The sequence below is a fragment of the Canis lupus genome, chromosome 6 (genome assembly GCF_011100685.1).
Source record: "Canis lupus familiaris isolate Mischka breed German Shepherd chromosome 6, alternate assembly UU_Cfam_GSD_1.0, whole genome shotgun sequence".
Classification (NCBI taxonomy): domain Eukaryota; kingdom Metazoa; phylum Chordata; class Mammalia; order Carnivora; family Canidae; genus Canis; species Canis lupus.
The window spans coordinates 67,676,039-67,699,336 of record NC_049227.1 but is presented as its reverse complement, the minus strand read 5'-3'; the positions used below and the strand labels follow the sequence as shown (position 1 = coordinate 67,699,336).

At 35.5% G+C, this 23,298-nt stretch overlaps 1 long non-coding RNA gene across 1 annotated transcript; it reads left to right on the top strand.

The window, feature by feature from the left end:
* Positions 1–15,741: 15,741 nt before the first annotated feature.
* LOC111096438 lies at positions 15,742–21,750 on the top strand. Its single transcript, XR_005360459.1, has 3 exons — positions 15,742–15,896; positions 19,884–20,112; positions 20,841–21,750. It is a non-coding gene; the product is annotated as an uncharacterized LOC111096438 (long non-coding RNA).
* The last annotated feature ends 1,548 nt before the right edge of the window (positions 21,751–23,298 follow it).

Here is a 23,298-nt window from a genome sequence, read left to right as displayed (position 1 = left end):
CTTCCCTCCTCCCTCCCCCGCCCTCCCTCCCTCCCTCCCCTCCCTCCCATACCTCACCGCCCCCCTCCCTCCCTCCCTACCTCCTCCCTAAAGCTCTGACTCAAAGAAGGATGAAGAAAGGAGGCCACAGGCCCTAGAGAGAAGAGGAAACCTGCCCTAAGATTCAAACTAAGCTCAGATGGAGGCTAAAGCTTTTGCTTTTAACTACTTGGACATAATGTCTTTGCCCAAGAAAGAACAGTTTTTCTTCTATGTAAACTCACCTTGTTTGGAAAGGAAATGCTGGTACTGACTAGTGTGTCCTGACCGTAAGTTTCAAGTCTGCCTAAACTACCCATGTATGATGGTTCACAAACTGTGGTGTGCATGATAATCATCAGAGATGTTTTTGGACCCACATCAAAGAGGTCTGGGTGGATGTCCAAAGATGCATCTTTTCAATAGTCATCCCAGAAACTTTGATTTCAGTTATACATTTGAGAAAACCACTTCGGGGAATTCTAAAGACACCTTTAAAGGAAAATGTGATGTTTGCTCCCATCTGTTTGTCTTTCTTCATACCATTACCATACCATGGAATGTGCTATCAGATTTTCTCTACTAATACTGAAAGAAGTTCTTCAAATTCATGTTCAAATCTCATAAAATTTCCTGACCATTTCGTATCACCCCAATCATTTCTGTTCTGACTGCCTAGGACTTATTCTGTAGTTGCTTTTTCATTCTATTTTACTATTTTTTTTCCTGTATTTTTACCTCCATTCAGATGGCCAAGCACCCTTTGATGCATGTAGTTGATATGAAATATTTTACTTTAAAAAAAAAAGTGTATTCAGGGCAGCCCAGGTGGCTCAGCAGTTTAGCGCCTGCCTTCAGCCCTGGGCGTGATCCTGGAGACCCGGGATTGAGTCCCACATCAGGTTCCCTGCATGGAGCCTGCTTCTCCCTCTGCCTCTCTCTCTCTCTCTCTCTCTCTCTCAAATAAAAAAATAAAATCTTTAAAAAAAAAAAAGTGTATTCAAACTAATTTTGAGAGACCACAAATAACTTTGTCACACTAAATGTTTCTTTATAATCAACTATCTAGGACTTTTTGAATATTTCTTAGAGATACTGGTTGTAGAAATTGTCCTAACAACAACAACAACAACAACAACATATGTGTGTGTGTGTGTGTGTGTGTGTGCATGTGTGTATATACAGGGATTGTAAGGCATTATAATTAGTGTTATGCCTGTTTCAAAAATTTTCTTGGAATATTTAATATTTACATATTCTTTTGCCTGAGGAGCTTATTAAGCCCAAGTAATATAACTGCATGTGCTAAGAGTGTTTCCAATTGCATATATACAACCAAAGAGCAGATTAACAGAGGGTTTCATTAATTCATATTGATGTTATAGGTAAAAAGAGAGAGAGAGAGAGAGAGAGAAAGTGTTTAAAAAATGCTTGATGAGATTGATTTCTTCATAAACAGGCAGCAGCACAAGCCCCTTTTAAATGAATTACTAATAGCACAAAATGTGTTAGGCATTGCATCCAAACGGAATTCAGAAATGTGGAGTTCTTGACATTAATGAGTGGCAAGGGTGGGGAAAGCTTTTCTAATCCAGAAATTTATAGTGTTCTCTATATATCTACCCTTCCATCAGGCAGTCCTCCTGAAACTTGATTTAAAAAATTGATTTTGCTTTTGCACTTTTAAATACAAATAATGATCTCCTTTTGCTTTCCACCCACAGCTGCAGAATCCCACCTGGATTAATCTAGTGATTTATTGAAAATGAGCACATTGATCTTCCTTTACCCTTCCCTTCTTGGCTCTGTAGAGGTACTCCTGGACCCAACTTTAGCAGCAGTATCTGATATTTAAAACTCTATAGAGACTGAGCCTCCCCGGTTGAAAATAAATTGCTGCTCATTTTGGTCAAGCTCAATTGGTTTTCTAGAACAGGGCTAAGCTTGATGGTGATGTCATGACCACTCAGTTCCTGGTGGAAGAAATTGATTGATTGGTCTTGCTTAGAATGTCAGAGGAGCAATGCACAGAGCACAAGACATGAGCCACAGTGGGATTCCTGGGTTGACTTTGTGGTGAGATTTAAAATCCTTGGCAAAAAGGAAAACATGACAGTTGTGATGATAAGTGCCTCTGTAGGGTGGCTTCTTCAATTGTAGCAGGTCATGTCACAGAAACACTCTAAACAGCATGTATCAGGTAAAATAATTGCTGCTAGGTCACTTACAGAAAATTCTGAAGAGAGACTTTAAAAAAGCATATCATCTTTCTTGAATACAATACACACCTAATTTTTAGAGGCATTTGTCCAATTTTGTAATGTCTTGCATACTGCCCTCTTGTTATGAATGTGTAAATGAGAACGCTGAAAACAAAATTGCTCACAGCTAACAAACACCTCACCTAAATAATGCTGACTATTGAAAATTTTAGTGCAGAAGTTGCACCTGAGAAAAGCAGTGAGGGTTGCTTCTTTCCATATGGACAGCAAGGCCATCAGAACTAAGCACTAAGTCTGGTTTATTATCTCATTCTCTCATTTAATGATCTATTCAACACCTATCAAGTGAAAGACATGTACAGAGCTCAGGGCCACAATGTGAATGAAGTATTTCCCACCATCAAAGATTAGTTAACTGTGTACTGAGGTAGATTAGATGCAGTTTGATAAATGCTTTAATACAGATAGGAACAGGTTGCTATGCGGCACATATGAAGAAAGTTCTAGCACATTTGTTATCTACCACTAAGTACAAATCTGTTTGAGGAGCACTCACAAAGGCTAGAGTAGGAAATGGAGCCGGAGAAAGGTTTCTTTGGGAAAAGAACATGCCTACCTCACAGTAATCATCTAATTTACTGGGTATCACTGTACATCTGCTGAACTAATTAACTTCAAATTTTGTAATTATTTCAATAATTTCATTTTAGTCTGATATCAACAGAATATTTCCCTTCCTTCTTACAAGATGCTAAGGGAGAACAACCAGATCTTAATTTTTCCCATATACTCATTCAAAGCAATCCGTGGCTTTTCATAATCACAAAAAAGTATTCCAAGCAATTAAGATGGACATTAACATCCTTCATCACCTGGCTGCTATTATCCTCTTCAGGAATTTCTAAAGTCTTCACTTTGAGCTTTAGACCCAAGGATTTCCAAGTTGCTTATAGTTCCTGAATATTATCACACAGCTTCATGTACCATGACCTTAATATGTTATTTTCTCTGACTGGGGGGTCTTTTGCTTAGTTGACAGAAGCCAATAAATATGATCTCATCCATCATTTGCTCTATAGAATGTTCTCCAATGCCCCTAAGAACAGTTAACCTTTCCCTCCTCTCTGTGTTTACTTTCCTTTGGGTATTATACTACTAGTGCAACACTTCTGTCCCAATTATTCACATACAGTTGATTTTTATTATGTATGGATTCTGTATTTGCAAGTTAACCTACTCACCAAAATTTATTTACAACCCCCATACACATAGCACGTTTGCAGTCATTAGAGGACATGATCAGAATGATGAAAATTGAGTTGCTCAATGTAAGTGTTTGCCCTTGAGGTAAAGCGAAGAACATAGCCTGCCTTTTTGTATTAGCTCTTACACTATAAAATGTCCTTTTTCTTAGCCTTATTTGGTGATGCATTTTTTCACACTTTTGTGCTTTTGATTGGTGATTTTGCTATCGAAAAAGGCCCCCAAGTGTGGGGCTAAAGTGCAAATGTCTAGTGTTTCCAAACACAAGAAGGCTCTTATGTGTCTTATGAAGAAAATACATGTTAGATAAACTTTCAGGTATGAGTTATAGTACTGTTGGTAATGAGTTCAGTGTTCATGAATCAACACTATATATTGTATACAGTATCTTTACACAAAAATGCACACGGTGAATCCAGTCTATATATTGTTCAGTTGGCAAAAATGTTGTGACAAGAGATTCAAAGGAACCTAACCCTGTTTGGCCTAAATGGGCATTCATGGTGACTTACATAATATAACCACTGCAAATAAAAAGAATTAACTGTATATGTCTTAACTACTCTACTGCTGACTTCTGACATGTGGTACCATGTTTTGCTCATCTTAGTGTCTTTGGGACTGCCTATCATGCTTAATACTATAGGAGTTAATAGGAGACATTTATCAAATGCTTGTTTAATAGAAGGATGGATAAATGTGTTAATTAATCAAACAATGACTATAGCCTTTTTTGTGGACTAAAGGGAGCAATTGGAAAATTTTAAACTAGCTATTCACATGAAAAAAAATCCTACTTCAAGAGTAATTTGGATTCAAATTGGAGAAAGAGAAAATAAATAAATATATATGTATATCTACACACACACACACTATACACACACACACATACACACACATATACTTATGGTTAGAAAGGCTTCTAAGACTTTTTTAAATGATTTGATTTATTTATTTGACAGAAAGAGCACAAGTAGGTGGAGAGGCAGAGGAATAAATAAGCTCTTGCTGAGCAGAGAGCCTGACAATGGGCTGGATCCCAGGACTCCAGGATCATGACCTGAAGGCAGATGCTTAACTGAGTCACCCAGGTCCCCCAAAACTTCTAAGACTTTAGGTAGGAATTATGTACACTTAATATTTAAGAAAGAGTGGAGAGCCTAGATGAAATGAAAGAAATTCTAATAAAAGATATTTTTAAATATCCATAGTAGCTATTATATATCATATAGATTCCTCCAATCAAATCACATAGCAAGAGGTAGAGCCAGAAAAGAAACTCAGGTTTCCTGCCTACTAGTCGAGTTTTTTGCATTTAAAATACTTTGGGCTGTCACAGACCACAAAACTAAAACAAAACAAAACAAAAATACCATAGGTCCAACTTTGCGTACTATCTTTTACTGTCTGAATATAGAATAGGGTTCCCCAGTGAGAAGTAAGATAAAGGTAAAATTATGACTGTAGGGAAGCCAAGTTTCTCCTTAACACCAGTACCCTTCTGGTTTTCATCATGCTCATGCAGCACAGGCAGCAGTCAGGAAAAAAGTTCCATGTGGACTCTGGTTTCTGAAAACCCACTCCTAGCCAAAGCAGTGATGGCAACATGGTGTTCACTTGTTTATTCTTTAGAAAGGGGAGAAGGGCAGGAGTATTCACCTCCCAGAGCATTGGAAATGTTATTGCCACCTCAGTGGTAACAGAAACTTCTTTGTGAGAGCTTGGTCTTCCCTAACTAGACCAAAGCTTTTGTTTATTACTCCTAAATAGAAATGCTATTGGCCCAAAATATAGGGGCACCTCAGGTAGTTTTGCTCTTATATGTCTCCAGGTTGATATTGCCCTACAACTACAGTTCAGGTGAATTTTGAATGACAGAAATTGTTTAAAAATAATTGGCAACCAGCATTTGCTGTTTGTCACAAAAAATCAGCCAATTAACCAATTATCCAAATACATGGAGTACTATTCTGAGTTTTGCACTATGTACACAGGAAAGCATATGGAACGGTATGGAGAAATTTAACGCCCATCTATTTTTCATTCTCTGTTGAGTTGAAACTAGATTTATTTGACAGTGGTAGACATCTGGATAGTGTTTAAAGAGAAGACTGTGTCTTATAAAGGTGATATCTGTATAAATATTGGAATAACATTTATTTGTTTATTGGGACTTTCCAAACCTTTTGAAGAGTGGTGGACACAACTCAACCTATACCATATTCTAGATATTTGATAAATGTATGCTGAGGAAATAGAGAAACAAAATGAATGTTCTCTAAAAATATCTGAAAACTATAATTCCAATGAACTCTAATTCAAAGAAGGGAAGAACACATTTAAAACCCAAAAGTATTATAAATGGAAGGGGACTGAAGATTACTTACTTCATGAGTTTGCTCTTAAACTTGTGGCACTTCTATTCTTGGCCATAGCCATACGCTGAGTGCAGGCATATTGTAGTGAAAGTCTGTTCAAGTGGCTACCTGCCCCAATCATACTTTTCTGCAAGCTGCCTCTCCTTCTTCTCAAAACCAGAGTTACCAAAGTTGGGTCCTACAAGTAGTGATCACTAAGCATTATCTTGTGCCTCCAGTCCTATGGTAGTTGCTTGGATCAAGTGTGGCCAATCGGTCCTTACCAAGGTAGTGAGCTCCTTCACTGAAAAGTTTCAGATTAGGATTATGTGATTTCAAACTTTAGATGATGTATACTGTACTTGAAAGGAGAATATGTATATTTCATATCTTTCAGCCATATATAGTAGCAAATAGAATACCATAAAAAGAGAATGGACATGTAGTTCAAAAAGTAAAGAAAGTAACTGCCAGAGGGGACACAAGAATAAAAATTAGATATGTCTACCTTCCAGCTCCATTTCCTTCCTAAGAGTGCCTCTGGTTCCATAAACAAAGAAACAAAACCCAAAACACCCTCTATTGTATTTCCTTTAGCCTAAGCTAGATTTAGTTTCTTGAGAAGTAGCATTAATAGCATAAACTTTTAAAATATATTTTATTTAAATTCAATTTGTCAACATATTAAAATTCTGGACCACAATTCTTGGATTCTGCTATACTACTATTTTGCAAAAAAAAAAATTTGAACCTATTCATTCTTCAATATCTGAGCTATAAAAGAGAAGTAGCACAATTTATAAATTGATGGTAAAAAATGTAGAACACACACACACACACATATATATACACATACATACACTATATATATTTAGGGTTGGGGTTAGGATTATGGTTTAGAATTAGGGTTAAGGTTAGGGTTAGTGTTAGGGATTTAGATATATAATACAGAATTTAGATATATAATAGATAAATGGGTATGTACATATATATAAGTATATATGTTCATATATAAACATATATGAATATATATACACATTTAAATATAATATATAAACATATAAATAGGGTTATATAAATAGATATAGATGATGCTGGATAGATAGATAGATGATATCCCTCATTTAACTTTATCACCTGTAAGGTAAGTACACACACACACACACACACACACACATCCAAAAGAGGAATAGCACCTAACACATAGCATATATTCTGTAAATACTAGCTTGACAAAATGAATAGACAGACACATCATAGTTTTCTAGTGACTCTGGATGCTCCATGAGTTGCTTCACCACAAACAAGCCAGAACAAGCGCTCAAGGGAGGTCATTCAACCCAGACCCAATTTTTCTCGAGGTCATTAGGTGTTATCAATTGGGCTTCCCCACATAGTCCTCCAAAGAGTTGGCACTGAGCTCAGAGTGCGCATAGCAGACCATCTCTGCAGCCTATAACACGATAGAAGATAAGGGGCGAGGCCTCTGTTCTGGAGTGCACCGTGGATTAAGCTGGGCTGTCTCCTATTTGTAATCCTTTCCAAGGGAAGATAAGGGAACAAGGAAATAGGGTGCCTAGTTTTGTGACCATCTGTTTGAAAGTTTTTCATTAATGCTTGTTTTAGGATCCTGAGGTTGCTGTAACAAAGTGCCACAAGTGGAGCAGCTTGAACCACAGGACTTTATTGTGTGAAAAATCTCAAGGCTAGAATTCTGAGATCAAGGTGTCCACAAGACCAGGCTCTTTGCAAAGACACTCACTAAGAATCTTTTCCAGGTCCTTCTGCTAGCTTCAGCTAGGCTTCTGGCAGCATAATTCCAATCTCCACATGGCCTTCTCCCTGTGTCCATGCCTACCTCTCTGTCCAAATTTCCCCTGTCTATAAAGATACCAGTTATACTGAATTAGAATCCACCTAGTGACCTTATCTTAACTTGATCAGAGGCAAAGACTCCATACACAAAGAGGGTCACATCCATAGATACTGGGGGTTAGGATTTCAATATCATTTAGGGAATCAATTCAACCCCTAATAGTGCCTATTTTGAACAATGTAATAGTCAGCCACCATGGACAAGGCTAATAGGGAAAGTAGGCATCAGCTTATGGCTTTTTTTTTTCCAAAATTATTTTCTATTCTAATCTGGAAGAATAAGTGATTGAAGGATGTAGACACAGAAACAATGGCACCAAGACGAATCTCCCAGAATCTGACTCCCTTCCGTTCTATATGGCTATTCTTCCTTCAAAGCCTAAAGGAACCAGGATGTTACTGTTAGTTTCTATAAATATTTACATACTGAAAAAAAATATGTTTCAATTACTCTAAGTGCTAGAAGTACAAATATGAGTAGGATATATAACACTCGATCGATCTTTGGGCACTCTCATTCTGACAAAGGAAGTAGATAGTTACTTAAGAAATTATAATAATTGTGATTAGTTGCTTAATGGAATTATAAACAGTGTTATCAGAGTACAGAGGAGCAAAATACTAAATCTATCTGGGATCCTAAGAAAAAAGTTTTATGGTCACATCAGCATCACTCATAAATATTGAGATGGAAATAAAATGACCTTTGAGCACAGCTTTGAAAAACAAATAGAATTGTGTGTGTTACAAAAGAGGATAATAATATTACGCAGTTGAAGAACATTCATAATATTAGAAGTTGTGATTATTATATCCTTTTCGATATTTACAAAATTAACATAATATGTCACATCATTAAATGCGTAATATCTCTCTCTCTCTCTCTCTCTCTCTCACACACACACACACACACACACACAGAAATTGAGATTCACCCCATGGCTGTCTATTTCTAGTCTTGTTCCCAAAAGAGATTTACTTATTATCATTACTATTCATAATGTGATTGAGGTAATAGTATCTAAATGTGTCCTTTGATTATTAACATTAGGTATTTTCTCTTAATATTTTACCAAGATAAATGAGAATTTACTCAGGCCATCCTACCTCCCCTACTCCTAATATAGAAATACCATTCTATTGTCGTCTTTACTTATTGTAACTGACTCAACCATACCGAGGTTTTTTGTTTATAACTTTTACTTTTAAGAATCATATTGTGAGTAGCCCATACTTCCTTTCACACCCTCCCAATTTCTGGTAGTTATATTTCTACTTTTATAGTGTCAAGAATGAAAATATTTATATTATCTTTTATAATTATAAGCAAACCTTCCATGAATCATCTATAGATTGATTCTAAATGCTAAAAATGCATGACTATCATTTACATTAACACAACTATGTAATTATGGTTTACTGCAGAAGTATTTTGATATGAATGCATTAGCCTCTCTAAATTTCTAATGCCATAATCCCCGTGCTACTCAAATGGGAATTTTCAAATGGATTTTCTACATTTCACTAATTGCTCAAAACCATGCTGATTTAATTTGCTTCATATTTGGAACGTGATTTTTCTTGCACTGCTTTCAATATTTTTAGTTTGAAATAATGTCAGACTTAGAAATGTTGAAAGGCATGGATTGAGAGTTCACATATACTGTCCCACCAGCTTTTCTAATGCTAACAACTTGCATAACCATAGTACTGTTATCAAAACGAAATTAATTTGCTACAATCCTATTCGCAAAACTGTGGACTTTATTTGATTTTACTGGTTTTATCCTACTGTCCTTTTCCTCTCCCAAGATCCCACGTTGAATTTATTTCTCATATCTCCTTGGTCTCTCCGAATCTCTGACAGTTCAGTCTTTCCTTGTCTTTCATGATTTTGAAATTTATAAAAAGTACTGGTTAGTATTTTATAGAATATCTCTCCATTTGGATTTGTCTTGTGATAGGCTGGGATTTTGCAGTTTTGGCAAAAATGAGATTCATGGGTGATCTTCTCATTTACCCTCACCCTGGGGATATGCTGTCCATGCGTTTTGAGTGATTTTAACATTAATTACTTGTTGAAGGTAGTATTCGGTGGGTTTTAGCACTGTATTATTAGTATTTTTTCATTTGTAATTAATAAATATTTTTAGGAGATCTTTTATGGCCAAATATTCCATTTCTACCCTAATTTTCAACTACCAGTTATAGCACCCATCAGTGAATCTTCCTATAACAGTTATTAATGAGGTTTTGCTTAATGGTGGTTTTACAGTTTTATTGCACTCTCTACGTTTATTAATTGAAATCTTTTTGTATGGGAGATTTCTGTCTTTTCTTCTCTGTTTAATTATTTATTTAACTATTTATATTACTATGAGCCCAAAGATATTTATTTTATTTTATGGATTATAATGCAACACTACCACTATTTAATTGGCTGCTCAAGTTTTTTCCACCTTTGGCCATTACTAGTTTCTTCTACTTGGGATATTAGGTCTTTCTGACTTGACTATATCCTTTTTCCAGCATTTGTTATTTTTTAGCCTAGGGAGATGTTCCAAGCATATCTTTTATTTTCTCTTATATTCGCTCTATCCCTGGAATTTACTTTTCTCCAAAGAAATTTGGTTCCTTTTATTATCTACTTAGGTCTATTTCTGGACTTTTTCTTCTAATGGCCAATTTGTACCACATTGTTTTAATTATAGAGGCAAATTTTAATATCTGATATGGTTATTGCCTATTTATGGCTTTCTTTTTCAGTGTTTTACTAGGCTAACCTAGCATGGTTGATTTTCCATATGTACTTTAGTATCAAATTATTTAACTTCATAAAATACTAGAAGGTATTTTTACTGTGGCCAGAATGAATTTCTGTATTAACTTAGTAAGAACTAATATCTTTGTAATGTAGAAATGTTTTCTTAAAAATACAGAATATATATTCCGTTATTTCACACCTACATTTTTGAGTTTCAGGAGTATTGATACATTTTTTTCTTGTATGGATTTTACGTCAATTTTATTCTTCAGTGTTTAATCTTTTTTGCTTTTATTGTAAATGAGGCTTTCGCTCTTGAGCTGATTACTGTTTGAATATATGAAGACTACTGATTTTTGTGTGTTAATTTTAGACCCTATATTTTTCTGAATTATTATTATTTTAGTTCATTTTATTATTGATTATCTGGGGATTTCCAGGTATACTAACAGATGCAAACAGAGATTGACTGACTTTTTCATATACATTTTATCCTACTAGTTGACGTCTCTTGTCTAATGGCATTGATTAATGCTTCTAGTACAAATTTGAATAGTACGGTATCATCTGTTGTCACATTAAATGGTTTTTAGCTCAGTTCTACGATATCTGATCAGGGTCACTATCACTTCTTTGCTTTGATTTGTATTTGCCTGGTATAGCTTTCCATCCTTTTTTGAATCACTTTGTTTTAGGTATATCTCTTATGCGCAGCATATAGTTGGGTCTTATTTTGTGAGCCAATATTTTTTTTTTCTTAACTAGTGAGTTAGTTCATATTTGAGAATATTAATATAAATATATAAACATAATAAATATAATCTGAACTCTGTCATTATATTTTATAATTATATTTCTGTTATTGCATTTGTATATAAGGATATTAGTTCTATTCCACTGATTTATAAAACTTCTTTGGGGATTCCAGTCACAAAAATACAATTCCTTCTTTACCTGTCTTCCATTTCCACTACTTGTTCTTAGATTCTTTTTATCTTTCTTATATTTGCATCTACCTTTATGTCATTTTTGCTTCCTGCCTTTCTTCAATGTATGTTATTCAATTTTCATTTGCGTTAATTCTTGTTTTAGCTCTTGAAATCTGTTATTAATTTATAACATTTTTTTCTTATTTCTTCCATTTCTTTTTAGAGTTCAATCCATCCTTTTATTCATTTCTCTCCAGGTTTTGCCAATTCCACTTTTTAAATTTCTGATTCAAATACTTGTTTGAGTACATACAATTCTATTTGGAATGCTAGTTTACACACTTCTATTTTGTTGTTCTTAGGTGAGAAGGGAGGGGTACATTTTCTGTGTTGTATGTATTTTTTCTAATTTCTTCAATAGCTTAGTAAGTATTTTACTCTTCTTTTGTTTGTTTTTATGGTATTAGTGTGCATATTAGGAAATTTTAAAGCAATATGCAATATTCCTAGTGTAAGTTTACTCTTATTTCAGTATAGTACAATCCATATACTTTAAAAGGTTTTCTTGTTTGTTTTGATGGCAAGGTTGTAATCTTCTGATTTTATGATTCTCTTTAGTCTTGCATAACACTAATGCTCTTGAAATGTCTTCCTTATAGTTTGTGCTCTGATTTGCCCAAAAACTTTTCCGACATTTTCAGATTTGGGTGGTTGTTTTAACTCACACTAATGCCTCTTTGCCCGTCATCCTCATCAGCTCATCTTTCTTCCCTGTAGTTTTGTTTTGTAGCTTAGATTTGGTTTGGTTTTAGTTTAGTTTTTTTTTGTTTTGTTTTTTGTTTTTTTTCAGTCTGCCTTTGGTTACCACAAAGCACTGAGATTAACTGGAGATGAGGCAGAAATATGAGAGATCACATGTTAGGATTTAGTGATTATATTGTTTTACTCATTTTGTGGGTTTTGTGTTCTCTGTCTTCAAATTCTGATGACAGTTTTTCATAAAATCTGTATTTCTCTTTTTTCCCCCCTCTGAATTGCGAAGATATTTTTGGAGATACTTAGTTTGTTCCTGCTGTTGTCCTCAGCTATCCAGAAGTCTGACCTCTTATGCTGATTTTTTTTTGAATTTTATTTTAATATTTCAAATGGCCTTTCCTTTTCTTTATCATTAGAATACATGTTTCATGTCTTTATTATATTCATAATGCCTTTCAGTTTACTCCTAATATATTTGTTGCCAGTATTTTATTTTCAAATAACATCCAATTATATTCTTAATTTTATTATTTTTTATTAAAGATTTTTATTTATTTATTCATGAGAGACACACAGTGAGAGGCAGAGACACAGGCAGAGGGAGAGGCAGGCTCGCACAGGGAGCCCAATGTGGGACTTGATCCCAGGGTCCTGAGATCACGCCTTGAGCTGAAGGCAGATGTTCAATTGCTGAGCCACCCCGTTGTCCCTATTCCTAATTTTTAAAGATTGCTTAATATTTAAATATTGACTTTCTCCTAAAGTTTTGTTATTGCTATTTTCTTTTTTCCCTATGAATTTCTAATTATTATTTTCCCTTTTGCGTTGAGAAAAAAATTTTCCTTCCCTTGTCATTCTATGTCCATATGAAATGTCATCATTAGAATAATCTGACCTATCACTGTCCTCTCAATTACTTCTCCAGAGAGGAAGAGAGTGTCTTATGAAGAACAAGCAAATTTTGTAGAAGAAACTGAGGATGTCATGGGTCTGTTTCTTTCCTCTCTTTACCTTCAAATTTGATGTATTACAAAGATGAAGTACCTAAGTAAAATTTTTTTAAAGAAAATATTAGAAGTTGTTTCCATATCAGAAAGTAACTGAGACCCAATGGCATCTGACAGAAGATTATAGACTCGGATGAGCACACTAGAGGAAGCCAGAACTAAGGACACTACTCAAGAAGATATGCAAACCTATTGTTGGAAAATCCCCTGTAGTAGCAGTACAGAAAACATATTTTGAATATCTAAACAGACAAAAAAAGAAAGGTAAGGTTAGCATAAAATAGTCAAAGCATATTTAGGTGACATTTCAGGGTGTTATAATTATTGTATGTAACAAATTATGCTTCTCTAAGAGAAGTAAAGATTTGAAGTGTCAAAAGGATGCTAAGCAGAACTATAATGAAACTCTAGGCCTGGTTCTGATGTTGGTCAACAGAGAAAATAATTTCTTGATTAGTTCATACAATTCAGGGAGGTGAAAAAGGGTAAGATTTTGGATGCTTTTGCAAAATTTGGTATGTATTTTTTTTTCACTGAATATGGAAAAATTACGTGAAAAGAAAAATAGATGCCAAGTGGAAAAAAAAATGCTGTGAGAAGGAATGGCAGAGATAGTGTTTCTTTCTGGAGTAGCAGGAACACAAAGTTCAGAAACATGACAGCAACTTCCATGCAAAATCGGCTAAGGGCTATTCTCCAACTGAAGCAAATATGGGTTATGGATAGGAAAGACAGGTATCTCAACTAAAATTTTGAGAAAAAGCAACAATCTCCCCAAATGAAATATTCTGAGACAAAGCATTATGTTTTGGTTACATTTTAGTTCTCTAAAATGTTGATAGGAGATGGTCTTTTTACCAAATAAGTTTAAATCCACAGGTGATAGATTCTGGAATATGATATGAACTAGAAACCCAATGAGGCTGACACTTGGAAAGAATAAAAAAAAAAAAAACAAAAACTACTTTTAATCCAGTTTCCTTAAGTTTCTGTCATAGTTTCTTAAGTTTCTGAAAACTTTTGGGTTTTAGTAACCAAACTCTAGATTATAGAACCATAATTTTGTTTGTGTCTACATTTCTAGGGATAGTAGATGGCTTATTTTTAAAAAGTTTAGGGAATGGGCCAGTGCTATGATGATACCGCATGTGGGTTTGTTTTTTTGTTTGTTTGTTTGTTTTTTCCCCATATGAAAGTTTGGATTGGCAACATCAGATAGTTTAGAGAAGTAATGTCAAAAGTGTTAAAGGAATATGTAGAGTAGAGCCTAGCCTGACTCTGTCAGGCACTTAGTTGGATATATACGGGGGCAGAGACTCTGGGATACAAATTGAAAGAAGGAAGAAACCGTGGGTGTTCCTTTTTTGGATTTCCATATCTTAGACTTTCTTTTATTTTTTTTAAGATTTTTAAATTTAAGATTTAAATTTAAAAATTTAAGATTTTTAAGATTATCCATTCACATAGAGACATCGTTGGTGTCTGAGCCCAATGTGGGACTTGATCCCCCAGATCTCCCAGGACCCCGGGATCACAGTCTGAGCCAAAGGCGGATACTCAATCACTGAGCCACCCAGGTGCCCCTGTGTCTTAGACTTTTAAATTACAGGGCCAAGGGAATTTGACTTTAACGCTTTTGTTAGGTTGGTCATCCTAAGGCATTTAAATTTTATTCAGTGAACATTTGAGAGGCCCTAAGACATGTTTTTATTAGAACAGTGACAAAGCTTGATTCACATCATACAAAGTTGCTGTTTGCAGAAATGGATAGTGGAGGGGCAAGAATGGAGGCAGGTGGCTGTACTTTCTCTGCTCCAACTGCCTCCAAACAGCAGCTTGTAGGCACCTCTAACTTTGGCTCTTTCATGTTAGAACCTGCATACTCTCTTAGGTGTTTTGAGCTCGGGGGCATCTAATTTTAGCAGAATTCACAAAATATGAACATTTCCATATTTAATGGCACACAGCAGAAAAGCCCCTTGAGCAAGGAAGTCGTGAAATTTTGCCAGGCTTCCAGCAGGAGGGCTCGCTGAAAAATCACCAGGACAGGATTTGTGGCCAAAAAAGAACAGGGCAGTAATAAGGATTTCTTAAGTCTATCTAGAGTACAAATTTGAGGATCCTAGCAGAATCAAAACTTGGCAAAATTCACTACAGTACCACAATCCGCTGTTAGAATAAATATGCATTATTTCCCTTTGGTAGCTTTCTTTTGTGATACATGTGAATTAATCTACATGATTTCAATACACAGAGATCATTTGTCTTCAACTTCATGTAGAAATACTTCAGTTCTGCTAATTTGCTTTGCAAGTAAAGCATGGAAAATTGTACATTTCCTCATTCCTTTTAAATATTTTATTTATTAAGTCATATTCCACGTGACAAACACTGCTTACAACTTCTAAAAATAAGAGCTTTCAATAAAAGTTTACCAGTTGGTACCAGGCAAATGGCTAGATCTCCCTAAAATAATCCTATGGGAATCCTAAAGCCAAGGTTCTAGAATTAGAAGGTAGTAGTATACATAGGCAAAATCTCTGTGGATTAAGATTTCATTAGTGTCAAGTTCAGATCCATACAGTATGACATTGGTCAAAGGAGTTTAGGGAAATATATTTTAGAGGCTTTCGTTATTAGAGACGAGGTTTGGAATATAATGAACAGCTGTCACTGTAGTCTCCAGAAGAATATGTGGTGCAGAGGTGATAATATTGGTTCAGGTTATACCACTGTGTAAATTTAGAAGAAACTGTATCCAACTTTCCGGGCCTCAGAATTTTTGTTTTCTCAACTGATACCAAATTTATTCTGCAACTTAGATTATTACTGATAGAAATGAAATAATTTAAAGCAAATAATTACCTGGAAGATTGTGCCATTGCCAGTCAGTAACTAGTCAGGATTAATTTGATCCTTTCATTATTTCATATATATATATATATATATATATATATATATATATATTAATTTATATATATATATATGAAATCGTTATATATATGTTTTTTTCTGTATGAAAACTCTTAGCATCTTAATTTCTGTGGTATTTTAACATTTAATTGTACTGTGTGTGTGTGTGTGTGTGTTTAATGTACTGTTCTAGAGAATTAGTAATGTTTTTTAGTTTTAAAAGTCTTATCCTTCGCTCTGGAAAGTGTTTTTGTATACTTTATTTGCAATTTGCTCACTTAAATAACCCCGGTTTCTCCTTCTAAAGCTACTATTAATGAGCAGTTGATCCTCTTGGATTGAACTTAACGTTTGTATATTTCTACTTTTAGTTTCTATTTTTTATCTTTATGTTCTACTTTTTGGGAAGTTTTCTACACTCTTGACCTTTAAATTGCATTGCTACTTTGCTAATGAAAATTTTGATTTTCAAGAGCCTCTTCATGTTTCCTAATTGTTCGTCTTTCATGTCCTATTCTTGCTTTATGGGCACACTATTTTCTGTCATCTCTCATACATTACAGGTCTGGCCATTGGCAACTGTTTCTGGCATTGTATTTTTCCTGTGAATTCCCTTTGAGAGTGTTCACATTAATTAATTTTTTTTCTTATCAGAGGATTTCTAAAAAAAAATGTTGAGTTGTGTTTGGCTCTCTATTCATATTTAAGATAAAGGCACTAAAAAGCTGACTGGCTGCACTCTATGAGTGGGGATGAAGTTTACTGACTTGTGAGTTTCACTGTAGAATGAGTAGTTGAGTGGATTTTTTTTTTTTTAAGCATGCAGCTAAGTGTCAATATATGAAGTCTTTTCTCTGGAGCTATTTAGTTATTCAAGAGAAAATACACTGAATCTTGAACTTGAGAGAGACTTTGCTTTCCAACAGTCTGAACGCAAAGAAGGGTGAGGTACCTCAGCATTTAGATTTAGCACCATTCAACACGTAGATTTTACTTAATTCATTTTATTATTTACTTAACCCTATCCTCAACCCTGCCCTTGACTGTGCTTGGGATCCCAGTTGTATGAAATGGTGACGGGATTTTGATGTGGTCCTCCATCCCCTCCCTAACGTCTAACCAAATTCCCAGCTATTAGCAACAAGCTTCACTTCCACCTTCCCTGTGACCTGAGCTTCGAGGTGCTCAGAAGTTCACACAGTGAATTGCCTTATATTTCCCTCTTCTTCAGAATTTAGGTTGTAACTGCCTACACTTCAATATTATCACTTTGTCATTTGTTTCTTCTCTTTCAAAAATATGTTGCCAGAGTCCCTTTATTGTTGCCTTTTCTCCTCTTCTCTTTGTTCTTATGTGCTCTCTAACTATAACTTCATTGGGGTTGAAGCAGCTTGAAGGCATGCACCTTATTTTGTTTAGTCTTTTTATTCACCGGCACCAGGTATAGTATGTGGCATTAGATAGGAGTTTAAGATCAGTTGGCTTTTAATGGAGTGATTATTAAAATCAGTATTTATTAAACTATTACTGAATTTGGAATATAAATATTATAGACAAAATTTATGATGAGATATACAATACCATCCAGTATTGACGTAATTCAATGTTTAAAAAAATGATCATTTTGTCCAAGTGGAGTATCCTTTCTTCCACTTCTCTGTCAGCAGACTTCTTATTTATCCTTCAAAATGTTGACCCAATGGGTTCATCATTTCTGATAGGCCTTTTCTGGTTTGGAGGGAATTTGTACCTATTCTTTGCTATATTTGTATGTTACATATATACTCATTGAATATATCAACTTGTAAGTATTTGTTCATTGACAGCAGAAACCTGATCATATCTGCATTTTTGTCCCTCGAAACTAACATACCTGATACAGAATTAGAACTTCACAAACATTTATTAAACTAAAATGAACTGAGTATTTTCTTCCAGAAATTTTAGGGATGAGCAGAAAGACAGACACTAGTGTTGCTGCCAATTGGTTTTATCCATTATAACATAACCACAAGCTCAGGAAATTTGGTTTTGATTCCCCAAAAGGATTTTGTTCTTGGATTCATTGTACAGAAAGAGAAGTGTGTTTTCCTACAAAGGGAATGAGGACAAATAAGAAATAAATTGTCTTCTCATAAGGGTTTGGAAACATATACCCAAATCAGAATTGGCTCCTTGATTGAATGTATTCTATTAGTTTTAGACTCTTCTATAGGCCATTTAGATGATTGACCATGTGGAAAGTCAGAGTAGATTTTCTAGTCAATCTCTTTTTAATATCAATATTTTTCATTAGATACTATAGCAATAGAGATCCATCAATTTTTCCTAGTACATTTCTATCCTGAATGTTTATATATGTCAGGATGTGATCCAAGGTCAAATGCTGCAGTGTATTTTAAACAAGGCAGATTCATCATTTCATAGAGGCCAGGAAGAATTTTTCCCTTTATGGTTAGCTGATTTTTAGGTTTTCACACTTACTTTTTTATAGAAAAAAAGAAACACCTATCCGTTGTAGAAAATGTCTTCTGGTTTGGGGATAGGGGAAAAAATGAGGTGGTGAATGAAAAATGATTTGCTCTTCTGTCAACTTTCAAAGAGGTGATTTTTTTCTGGTCTGCTTGGTGATGAGATTTATTTTGAGTCAGCTCTATCAGCAACAGGTCAAAGTGCAGTGTTTTTTTTTTTTTTCCCCCCTCCTTTTTGTTTTGTTTTTCTTTAATTTAAAATTTTCAAATCAAACATTGCCACACTGTACCTTGTAGCTGATATGAAATAAGAAAGCCCATTTACCAGTTGTGGTCTGGATTACTATGCTTCGCTACTATTGATTGGGGCAGTTATAGTCTTGCTGTTTGAATTTTAAATGTGGCTTGATGCACCCACGCATGTGTGATCATCTAAATACAACCCCGGACATTTTAACAATTAGAAAAAAAGGCAATTTCTCTGAAGCTGATTGGAAATACAAATTGCTTGTCAAATGAACAAAATTATCTTCTCTTTGCCAGAGAGAGCAAGATGGAGAAAGGTTAGGGAGATAGGAGGAAGACTTAACAGTTAGCAGTGCTGGGAGATAATTAGTCTTCCCACATTAAAAAAAAAGCCTAACCTTTGCTCTACAGCTATTAATATAATATAGAATTATTTAACTGCTAAGAGCTTAGTTTGAAAACAGTTGACTTTTTTCAAGAAACGTGTGTTGGCACAAATGGTCAGATTGAGAAATATACATCTGTGTTTCATGTATATTTGCCTTTCATAGAATATCATCAATATTCGGCATGATTAACAATGCATGTATTGCATTCTTTCTATAAAGATTTCTAGTGCCTGACTGATTGAATAGGAATGAGGACACATGTTTTAAACACACCCTACTCCAAACTGAAACAGCAGGAACGTCTAGTCACTAGAGGGCAGCCATAATCTGTTACAGCCCATAAAGATCTTCCAGGATATCCAAGTCCAATTGCAGATGTGGAGGGCAGGATTTAGAATCAGTGAGCTGTTTTTCAGCTGTACGTATTTTAGAAAGAGGACACTAACATCCTTGTTTAGACAACCTATCAGAAATGATCTGATTAAAAGGCAAAGCAAACAGAGGATTGCAGCACTGCTTGTGCAAATTTCTTGTAAATATATACCTCAGTTATCATAGGAAAAATTGAATGGAAGGAAAAAAAAAAACAACAACAAAAAAAACAAAAGCCCGTGAGCTTTCACGTGGATGGACGGGCCTCATTCACGTTTCTATTGTTTGCTATGGTTGCCAGGAAACCAAAGTTCCAAGCAAGCAAAGGAAATCACTGCACAAGTAACTATGGAATGCCTATGAGCCTGCTCATTTCTCCAAAATGTAGTGAGTTTCAGAAAGCAAGTAGATCTACTGGAAGGACTGGGAAATCAAAAGCAAATGAACAGCACTTCATGTCAACAGATGTTACTAGAATTTTGTAATGGGCAAATGTGCTCCATGCCAACCTAAAAAACGAGCACTGCCAAGTAAGCCTTACATATGGTAGAGTTTAAAATCCCTTGCCTTTAAAGAAACCTCCTTGTCTGGACAATCCGAATTAAAGATAAGTGCCAATTAGCATTATGGGGACATTTCAGCTTCTGTCCTTTCCTCTAGAACCACCCACCTACCTATTTAAAAATCATTTGCAGGATCTATTAAGCCCAGTAGAGGTCAGGAATGAGCAGACATTGTAGTGCATGGTTATTCAGGGTCTCTCACACTGTTAGGATACTTCCTAGAGGTGATCCACATCGCCTTCTGTGAAGTGTCCAAGAGAAGTACTTACTATCGTTGGCGACAGTATCCTGCTAGAAAAGTTATGTTTCCACTCCTTGCTTTGTTCCACAGCTAATCCCACAGCCACTTCCTAGTCTACTGGTCATAAGATCAGCTGAAAGAATATGGAAAGAGAAATGGTGCTGTTTGCATAGTAGGAAAAGAACTCCAAACACAAGCCTTATTAATAATTGTGTTTCATGTCTGCAGTAAGATCAGTCTTCCTTAAATTAGTGAATGAAGAATGAATAAATGATCGGGCTAATGTGTCACCTTCATGTAAGATAACATTTTGAAGTAATACGTAGAGCTGAATATACACATCCCCATTACCTTTAATTTTTTTAAGTGTCTATAGCTGCCTCTGTGCCTCATAATTTAAAACTGCAAAATAATACATCTTAACCTTTTGATCTTTTATGTTTGTCCCAATCAGGATTCGCTGAGAGGAAAACTACAATCAAGTGAAGGTCCACACAATTTTAAAGTTTGGCAACGCTACCCGCATGCATTCAAACTAAATTTCAGATAACTGTATTAAGAAAAATAGTGCTTTTGCCATGACCTATCTATGGAGATTTGTTGCTTTGTTCCACTGACAATTCTGAATTTTACAACCATTTTGTAAAATGTATCAGATACATGAATAATGGGTTTAGAAAGTCATAAAATTATATTTACTTTGCTTAGCCAAAATTTTAATTCATCCCATGTATTTTACAGTGTCCAGAAAGATTTTTGATATACTTTCATACTCTTTCATTAAAGTTAAACATGCCTAAGCCTAAGAACAATTAAAGTTAGTTAGGTTCCCTAGAAGCGTCGGTGCAGTTTAAATTAAAAGGAGCCCTTGACTTGATATTAAAAGAGCTGACTTCCAGACCTGGATGTGTTCAAATACGCAGTGTGAGCTCAAGCAAGGCTTAATCTTGACTTCATTCCCTCTTCTATAAAGTGAGGTGGATTTGACCGGCTGATTTTGTAGGTTCATTCCTACTTGTACTTCTCTTTGGTACCACATTATGTATAGTCATTTGTATACTTGTCAACCACCCCCCCCCCCTTGTAGGACATAAGCTCTGTCCTTGAAAGTAAGAAATACGTCAGTCATTTTCTCTCCTGCAAATTAGATAGCAAAGGAAACCAACACATAGCAGATGGGAGCGCAGGAAATGTTTGTGGAAACCAAAATGGGGCAGAGGAGTACTGTCTCGTTCTAGAGACAGACATACATTTCTCTGAACTGAAGCACTGTGGTGACTGCCACTTCCATCTCATCAGTGTTGGAATGAAAGGCGGCCAGTAGAAAAAAGTATAAGACGTCAGAGCTTAAAAAAATGTACATGCAGGGGCTCAGCCAGTGAAGTGTCTGACTCTTGATTTCGGCTCAGGTTGTGATCTCAGAGTCATGGGATCGAGCCCTGCATGGGGCTGTGTGCTGGGTATAGAGCCTGCTTAAGACTTTCTGTCTCTCTCTCCCCGGCCCCTCCACACAGCCCCCTCTCAAAAAAAAAAAAAAAAAAAAAAAAAAAAAAAAAAGGCATATGCAGAACATGACTATTTGACTATTTTACATCTCCTATTTTGTTGTGTTTGGGGGGTTACTGAATGTCTAAAGAGTCTTTCCTTTTGGAGTTAAATAATCAAGTGCAGCCCAGAAAAGCTACAGTATGTTCTCTAGCTCTCCATTTTCCAAACATCTCACTTATATCTGATAACTTCTGAACATTTCAATCTCCATAATAAATGTATCTCTACCAGCAATATCAGCAGAGGTGAGTCAGTCATTGAACTTTTGAGTTTTTGAAAAGTAAGAGAACCTAGGATATTTTAGACATTTTCCCTTTGTGTAAGTCTGAGAGGGAAAAAAAAAATCATAGGAAAACAAACATATCCATATATGCAGGTACTTCCTAACATTTCTCCCGAAAAGCGTAATTTAAAATAGTTATTTTAGATGTAAAGAGAGGGATGTTTCATATCTCGTTACATTGCAGCTTTGAGGGTTTGCTTTTAATTGCTTCATAGATTAAAAAGAATAGTTAAAATAAAGCCAAAGGCTTAAATCACCCTAATCCCTATATGAGTCCAAATAAAAATAGTTTATTATGAAAGCCACTCAAACTACAATGGACAAATTGAAACAGGCATGTAGAAAAAGTCTGAAAGATCTTAAATCTTAATCCACTCCTGTTTTTCTTAAACGCCTGGGGTGTTTATATAAGGGAAAGGAGGTCTAGGCTTTTAGCTTTATCACTTCGTTGTGTGTAAATAGGTAACAAAAGCACCAAAAATGCAATCCTTGAAATCATAAATATCTGTCTGAGAAGATGACCTTCCCAAAGCCACTCTCTTTTTCCTGAAACTTCTTCCCTGCTCTGGCCATAAGGTTGAAGAAACCGCTCAAGATTCTGACAACCAACCACAGTGGCCCATCTGTCTCCTAAACTCTCCCCACTACCCGCCTTTGTATTATTCCCCCCTTATTTATCAAGGCATTCTGAAGGCCTTTTCGTGACTCCCTGAGCATTCACACATGGGACAGAGGGGCCTGTCCCTTGTCTGCCTTTATTTGATGTGGTTGGTTGGCTTGTCCTGGAGTAGCTTTCTGCTCCCTGGGGATAACCACCTGATAAGACCCTGCTGAGTCCTGTCTCAAAGGAGAGAACAAATCTGCGTTCGTCTTCAATCGACTGGACTAAGGGTTAAATGCTGAAGTGACCTTGGCACCTGGAGATACTGCATCCCTGACCTTCATGCTGCTGAGCCTGTGAATGACTGCTGAGCTGCTAGAGGTGTCACAGAGAGACTCGGTGGGGATGAGAATTTCTAATGATTTATGGAACTTTTCTCAGTACTGAGAACTATACTTTTAGTTATAGGACATTTTAGAA